General features: G+C 36.7%; 1 non-coding gene across 1 annotated transcript; it reads left to right on the top strand.

Moving 5' to 3' along the window:
• Positions 1-7,977: 7,977 nt before the first annotated feature.
• On the top strand, positions 7,978-8,084 carry LOC115833697. The gene has a single exon (XR_004029037.1). It is a non-coding gene; the product is annotated as a U6 spliceosomal RNA (small nuclear RNA).
• Positions 8,085-8,941: the final 857 nt, after the last annotated feature.

Consider the following 8,941-nt stretch of genomic DNA (forward strand, 5'->3'; position numbering starts at 1 on the left):
ATAGATATTAAAGAACTATTCAACATAAAAGAGAGACATAAAGAAGAAATAATTCAGTAAAAATAGTGAAAATGTAGTCAACAGAAAAAAATCAATGAAATCACATTATAATTAGAAATAAAAGGTATTATTTTCCAAAAATAACAGGCTATAAATAAAGAAATAATTAGTAAATACTAAGAACTCTCGCTAGTTTAAAACTGCCAAAATAATATTTTAAGATTTAGAAAAGTCAAGTAAGAAAAATATCGGGAAATACAATAAAAAGATGAGGAAAATGGCAATAAGAGAGACTGCCAAAGATAATAAATAAATATATATATACATATATATACACATATATGACATAATCCATAAAGTTTAAAATCCAACCAATAGTAATCTGAGAATATAGAAAACGATAATAGAAAATTTTCAAGGAAATAATTTATGAATGCTTTGTAGAACTAAAGGACATGAGTTCCCCATTTGAAAGAACACAAAAATGTAAAACAATTGTAAAGATCAAAACCTGTGGGTTATAGCAAAAGCAGTGCTAAGAGGGAAGTTTGCAGCATTAAGTGCCTACATCAAAAAAGAAGAAAGATCACAAATTAACAACCTAATGTCACACCTTAAGGAACTAGGAAAACAAGAACAAACCGAAGCCAAAATTAGCAGAAGAAAAGAAATAAAGATCAGAGCAGAGCTAAATGAAATAGAAACCAAAAAGCAACAAAAAGGATTAACAAAAAGGAAAGCTGGTTCTCAAAAAGTGTTTAAAAAATGGATAAGCTATTATACCAGCTAGACTAACCAAGAAGAGAGAAGATTCAAATAGACACAATCAGTTATGAAAACAGAGACATTACAACTAATATGACAGACATGCAAAAGATCATCAGAGAGTATTATGAGCAACTGTACACTCACAAACTAGAAAATCTAGGGGAAATGGACAAATTCCTGGAAACATACAACCTCTATGATTGAACCAGGAAGAAATAAAACTCCTGAACAGACCAATAATGAGTAATGAGATTGAATCAGTAATAAAAAAAAATCTACCACCCAAAAGAGCCCACGACCAGTGAATTCATAGCTGAATTCTACCAAACATACAAAGAATTATACCAGTCCTCCTAAAACTATTTGCTGTAAGAACTGGAACAAGACAAGGATGCCAGCTTTCACACTCCTATTCCACATATACTGGAGTCCTCACCAGAGCAATGAAGCAAGAGAAAAAAATAAAATAAATAAAAGGCACCCAAACTGAAAAAGAGGAAGTCAAACTATCCCTGCTCATTGATAAAATCTTACATCTAGAAACCTTTAAAGACTCTACCAAAAACCTCTGAGATTTGATAAATGAATTCTGTAAAGATTCAGCATACAAAATTAACATACAAAAATCAGCAGTGTTTCTATATACAAACAATAACCTAGCTGAGGATCAAATAATGACAGCAATCTCATTTATAATAGCTTAAAAAATAAATAAAATACTAACCAAGGAAGTAAAAGATATCTATAAGGAGAGCTACAAAACACTGATGAAAGAAATCACAGATGACACAACAAATGGGAAAACATTTAATGCTCATGGATTAGAAGAATCAATTATCATTAAATGGCCATACTGCCCAAAGCAATCTAGAGATTCAACACAATTTCTACCAAAGTACAATGACATTTTTCACAGAATTAGAAAAAACAATCCTAAAATTCACACGAGAATAATGAAACTGGACCCATACCTCTCACCATATACAAAAATTAATTAAAAATGGATTAAAGACCTAAATATAAAACCGTAATCTAGAATGATCCTAGAAGAAAACATAGAAAAACCTCTTCTGGACATTGACCTAGGCAAAGAATTCATGATCAAGTCCTCAACACAGAAAACAACAAACATAAAAATGGACAAATGGGACCTATTGAAACTACAAAGCCTCTGCACAGCAAAATAAACAATAGAAAGGTCAACAGACACCATGCAAAATGGGAGGAAGTATTAACTATGCATCTGACAAAGGACTAACATCCAGAATCTGTAAGGAACTTAAATCAAGAAGAACAAAACAAATAACCCCATTAAAAAGTGGGCAAAGGACATGAACAGAAACTTCTCAAAAAAAGAGAAACATGCAGCCAAAAAACATGAAACACATTTCAACATCACTAATTATCAGCGAAGTGCAAATTAAAACCACAATCAGATACTATCTTACACTAGTCAGAAAGGCTATTATTAAAAACTTAAAAAACAACAGATGTTAGTGAGGCTATGGAAAAAAGTGAACACTTATATACTGTTGATGGGAATATAAGTTAGTACAACATTTATGGAAATAGTGTGGAGATTTCCCAAAGAACTAAAAATTGCACTACCATTTGAGCTAGCTATCCCACTACTGGGCATAAACCCAAAAAGAAAGATACCATGACATCAGAAAGACACCTGCACATATTGGATAAAGAAAATGTGACACACATGCACACGTGCATGCCCACACACACACACACACACATGCACACCATGGAATAGTACTCATCCATGAAAAAGAATGAAATCATGTATTTTGCAGCAACATGGATGGAAGTGGAAGCCATTATCCTCAATGCAATCACTCAGAAACAGAGAGTCAAATACTGCATGTTCTTACTTTTAAGTGGGAGGTAAACGATGGAGACACATGGACATACCCCGTGGAGCAGTAGACATTGGAGACTACAAAAGACGGGATGGTGTGAGATGGCGAGGGTTGAAAACTTACCTATTGGCTACAATGCTCACTATTTGGATGATGGGTACTGTTAAAGCCTAGACTTCACTACTATGCAACACATGCATGTAAGACATCTGCATTTGTATCCCGTAAATATATTTTTATGTGTCTATATATAGTGATATATATACGATCATATATATATATCATATATATCATATATATATATATCTGTTATTTTTCTTCTACATCCATTATATGCTACTCAATGTTTCCTCTTTGAAGCTTTTAGAAACTTCTCTTTTTCCCTGGTGTTCCATTATTTTATACTGATAACTTTCATGTGAATCTCTCATCATATATAATCATAGTTTCAAAATTTTGAAGAAAAAATATTTGAATATAAAATTATATATTCAACTGAATTATATCATTCAAATGTGGGAGGAAAAATGGTATTTCCAGACATGAAAATTCTCAAAAAATTAACTCCCTTGGAGTTAATGATGGACTTAATCAGAGTTTTTTGTTAACATTGAAATGGTATTCACCAATGGACTTATAAGAAGGCCTTTGACATACCTGCATAGAGAGCTTATCAAAAATACATGGAATTTATGAATTTATGGAGCATGGATGACAAAGAGTAGAAATTTATCATATAGGCATTTCGTATCTATGTAACTATTAAGAGTACAAAAATAAGGAGCATCAAACAAAAATGGCATTCTTTGGGAACAAGGTTTATATAAATGTCATTCAAAATGATCTAATAAACAGCATGAGGACTAATGTTAATTATATTATACTGTGTGCTGGAAATTTCCTAAGAGAGCAGATTTTAAGTAATTTTGCCACCAAAAAATGTAACCATGTGGGATGATGGATATGATGATATGTTAATTTGCTTGACTATAGAAATCATTTCACTATGTATATGTATATCAAAACATCATGTTGGACATCTTAAATATACACAATAAAAATTTAAAAACTCACCTGTTAATTCAAAACTAAAAGGAATCCTAGGGAGGGAGAAAAGAACAATTTGGAAGATGTGTCTGACAGATCTCATCTTCTTGAAGAAGAAATGCTACATCTTTGCCTAATTTTTCTTGTATCATTTGAATCATTAGTGAACTTTGGTTTTGGTTAAGTTATATAACACAAGTAAGTCTGATTTTACATCTCAAATCTTTGTGGAAGGACAAAAATATCTGTAAATGCGTTACATATGTACTTTTTGGAAGTACAAAATGTCTAATAAAGTGTTACATATTTACCAACCCTCTAGCTGACAAAGACATTCTAAATTTTCAAGCAATGTTGGACGTCATGAACAAGAGAGATTTTCCATAAAGTTAACAAAGAGATCTATCAGAAAATGAATAATACTAAAGGCAATAAAAAATCATGGAAGACATTCACATTAAATATAAAATAGTATAAGCAGCTCACCTAGATCTACCAGACAAATACAAAAACTTAAAAAGCAAAGGTACTTTACTTAAAGGTGAAGTATATGAACAGACAAGTTACATAAAAATATACAATTAAAAGCAAAGGTAGGAAATTCTCATCCTCATGAGCAATCAAACTGAACATTGAAATAATGTATTTTTAATCACAGAGAAAGATATACAAATTCTTTTTTCTTTTTATAGACACCGTCTTACTTTATCGCCCAGGCTGGAATGCAGTAGCAGGATCATAGCTCACTACTAGGTTCAAGGGATACTCGCGCCCCAGCCTCCTGAGTAGCTGGGTCTACGGATGTGCATCGCCACATTCGACTTCCTTTTTTTTTTTTTTCATTTTTATTTAGAGAAAGGGTCTCACTATGCTACCCAGGTTGGTCTCGAATTTCTAGCTTCAAGGGACCCTCTAGCCTTAGCCTCCCAAAGTGCTAGGATTATAGGTGTGAGCCGAAATTACCAGTCAAGATAGCCAATTTCTTTAAGTCAACATTAATAAGAGTTTACACCAGGGAGGGAGTAAAATGGTACAACCCTTTAGAAATGTTCTGTGACAACATTCATCTAGAACCTTTAACATGTATGCACTTCAGAAATAATAAAATCCATTTAGAGAATCTCTCCAAAAAATTCTAAATAAGAAAAAAAAGTATTATACAAAAAATTTTCACTACCACAATATTTATATTAACAAGACGGTAAAAGGAAGAAACAACCTAAATGCTTATGATGATGTTTAGGTCACCTAGAAGAGACACTCACAGGATGAATTTTTTTTGCACTAGCTCTCAGAGTTAATTTAAATAATTAATAAGGAACTACAATATCCAAGTAAAACATTCTATTAAGATTAAACAGAGAGAGAATGAGTGCAGCAAAATGTTGAAATAGAAGGCCCTCCCTGCAAGGTCACCGTTTAACAAGTATCTACACAAAAAAAGCAACTACATAAGAACCAAAAATCAAGTGAGCACTAACAGTACCTGGTTTCAACTTCATAACACTGAAAGAGGCTGAAGAAGTAGGTAAAACAGTCATGAATCACTGACATCACCCGTTCCAAATACCCCGGCAGTGGCAGTACGGTACTGCCCTGTTAGAGCAGAAAGTCAAACTGGACCAAACACAACTGACATCTACTCATGGAGGGAGTGTTTAAACCAGCCCTAGCCAGAAGCGAATCACTGATCCCAGTAGTCGGAAACTGAGTTCCCACAAGCCTCGCCACCTCAAAATAAAGTGCTGTGGAACCCTAGATAAAGTTGAAAGGCAGTCTAGCCCACAGGGACAGCAATTCCTAGGTGAGTCCTAGTGGCCGAGCTGGGCCCAGAGCCAGTGTTCTGGGGAGGCACGTGACCTAATAAGCCACCAGCTGGGGGAGCTAAGTAAGTGCTGGCATCACACATCCTCTAACTCAAGGCTGCAGAGCACACAGCTCCAAAGAGATCCCTCTCTTTTACATTTGAGGAGAAGAGAGGCAAAAGCAGGAAGGACTTTGTCTTACCTTTTGGATAAGAGCTCAGCTGCAGCAGGATAGGGCACCAGTCAGGGTCATAAGCTCCTTTTCCAGACTCTAGCTTTCAGATGACATTTCTAGAAACACCGTGGGCCAGAAGTACACCCTCTGCCTTGAAGGGCAGAACTCAGTCCTGGCAGTATTCATCACCTGTTAAGAGCCTGTGGGTCCTGAATAATCAGCAGTGACACCCAAGTTCTACATCAAGGGCCTTGGGTGAGACTCTGAGACTTGATGGCTTCAGGTGAGACTCAGCACATTAATTGCTGTGGTGGCTATAGGGTGAGAAAAGCAGAGGGAAAAGTAATGGGGACTTTGTCTTGCACCTTAGGTACCAGGTCAGCAACAGTGGGGGAGAGCACCAAGCGGGCTCTTGGGATTCCCAATTCCAGAACTTGGCTCTTGGGTGACATTTCTAGACATGCCCTGGGCCAGAGGGGAGCCTACTACTCTGAAGGCTGAGTCCGAGGACAGGCAGCATTCACCACAAGCTGACTGAAGAGCCCTGGTGCCTTAAGGAAACATCAGCAGTAGCCTAGCAGCACTCCCTGTGGGACTGTGGTGGCAGTGGCCACGTGATGAGGCTCCTCTGCCTTTGGAATGGGGAAGAAAGAGTGGGAAGAACTGCATCTTGTGGTTTGTGTGCTAGCTCAGCTGCAGTACAACAGAACATCAGAGAAACATGTAAGCTTTTTGACTCTAGTCCCTAGCTCCAGGACAACACCTCTGAACCTACCTGGGGAATGGGGGAATTTGCTGTCCTGAAGGAAAAGACACAAGACTGGTTGGTTTTTGCCACCATCTGATTGTACAGCCCTAGGGCCTTGAGTGAACATAGGTGGTAGCCAGGGAGTGGCTCTAGGAGGCATTGGGTGAAACCGAGTGCTGTGCTTCAGGTCTGACACAGCATAGTCCTAGTGGTGGTGGCCACAGAAGTACTTGTATCACTCCACTCCCATCTCCATGTGTCTCAGAACAGAGAGAGAGACTCTGTTCATTTGGGAGAAAGTAATAAAAAGATCAAGTCTCTGCCTGATGATTCAGAGAATTCTTCTGGATCTTGTCCGAAGTCATCAAGGTGGTCCCTCTCTGATTCTGCAAGAATCACAGTGTTATTGGGCTTGGGGTGCCCCCTAAAGCAGATACAGCTTAGATCACAAAACCCAAGTCCTTTCAAATATCTGGAAAGCCTACCCAAGAAGGACACGGACAAACAATCTCAGAATGTGAACACTACAATAAGTACATAACTCTTGAATGTCCAGACACAGACAAACATCTACAAGTATCAGGACCATCCAGGAAAAGATGGCCTCATCAAATTAACTACATAAGACACAAGGGACCAATCCTGGAGAATCAGAAACATGTGACTGTTCAGAAACAGGATTCAAAATAGTTGTTTTGAGGAAACTCAAAGACATTCAAGATAATAAAGAAAAGGAATTCACAATTCTATAGATAAGATTAACAAAGAGACTGAAATAATTTTTAAAAATCAAGCAGAAATTCTGGAGCTGAAAAATGCAATTTGCATACTGAAGAATGCATCAGAGTTCTAATGGGAGAATTGATCAAGCAGAATAAAGAACCAGTGAGCTCAAAGACAGTCTATTTAAAAATACACAGTCAGAGGAGATAAAATTAAAAAAAAATAAAAAAAAGTAAGCATGCTTACAGGATCTGGAAAATAGCCTCAGAAGGACAAATCTAAGAGTTACTGCCCTTAAAGAGGCAATAGAGAGAGATAGGGGTAGAAAGTTGCTTCAAAAGGATAATAACAAAGAACTTCCCAAATTTAGAGAAAGATATATAAATATCCAAGTTATAGAACACCAAGCAGATTTAACCCAAAGAAGACTACCTCAAGGGATTTAATAATCAAAATTCCAAGATCAAGGATAAAGAAAGAATCCTAAAAGCAGACAAAAGAGCAGAAACAAGTAAGATACATAGGAGCTCCAACATATCTAGCAGCAGATCTTTCAGTGAAAACCTTATAGGCCAGGTTGGAGTGGTATGAAATATTTAAAGTACAGAAGAAAAAAAAACTTTTAGCCTAGAATAGTATGTCTGGCAAAATTATCCTTCAAACATGAAGGAGAAATGAAGACTTTCTCAGACAAACAAAAGCTGAGGGATTTGATCAACACCAGAATTGTCCTACAACGAATGCATAGAGTACTTCAATCAGAAAGCAAATGGTGTTAATGGGCAATAAGAAGTCATCTCAAGGTACAAAACTCACTGGGAATAAGAAGGACACACATAAGTGCTCACCTCGGAGGCACATATACTAAAATTGGAACGATACAGAGAAGATTAGCATGGCCCCTGCAAAAGGATGACACGCAAATTCATGAAGTGTTCCATACTTTTTTTGGAACCAACCCAAATGCCCATCAATGATATACTGGATAAAGAAAATGTGGCACCTATACACTATGGAATACTATGCAGCCATAAAAAAAATAAGTTCATGTTCTTTGCAGTGACATGGATGAAGCTGAAAACCATCATCCTCAGCAAACTAACACAGGAACAGAAAACCAAACACCGCATGTTCTCACTCATTAGTGAGAGTTGAACACTGAGAAAACACGGACATAGGGAGGGGAACATCACACATCAGGGCCTGTCAGGGGGTGGGGGGAAAGGGGAGGGATAGCATTAGAACAAATACCTAATGCATGTGGGGCTTAAAATCTAGATGATGGGTTGATGGGTGCAGCAAACCACCATGGCACATGTATACCTATGTAACAAACCTGCACATTCTGCACATGTATCCCAGAACTTAAAGTATGGTAAAATGAGTAAATAAAAAATTAAAAAAATAAAAACACAAAAAATTAGCCAGGCATGGTGGTGAATGCCTGTAGTCCCAGCTACTCAGAAGGCTGAGGCAGGAGAATCACTTGAACCCAGGAGGTTGAGGGTTGCAGGGACAAGATCACGCCACTGCACTCCAGCCTGGGCAGCAAAGCAAGACACCATCTCAAAAAATAGAAAAATTAAAAAAAGGACACACAAAAAAACAAATATTATAGCACTGTAACTATGGTGTGTAAAATACTCTTACATAGAAAGACTAAATGATGATGCAATCAAAAATAATAATTAAAACACCTTTTCAAGACATAGTACCATAAGATACAAATAGAGACAACAAAAAGTTAAAAAGCAGAGGGATGAACTTAAGGCATGAAGTTTTTATTAGTTTTCTTTTTGCTCTT

This window comes from Nomascus leucogenys, unplaced genomic scaffold, assembly GCF_006542625.1.
Source record: "Nomascus leucogenys isolate Asia unplaced genomic scaffold, Asia_NLE_v1 Super-Scaffold_664, whole genome shotgun sequence".
Classification (NCBI taxonomy): Eukaryota; Metazoa; Chordata; class Mammalia; order Primates; family Hylobatidae; genus Nomascus; species Nomascus leucogenys.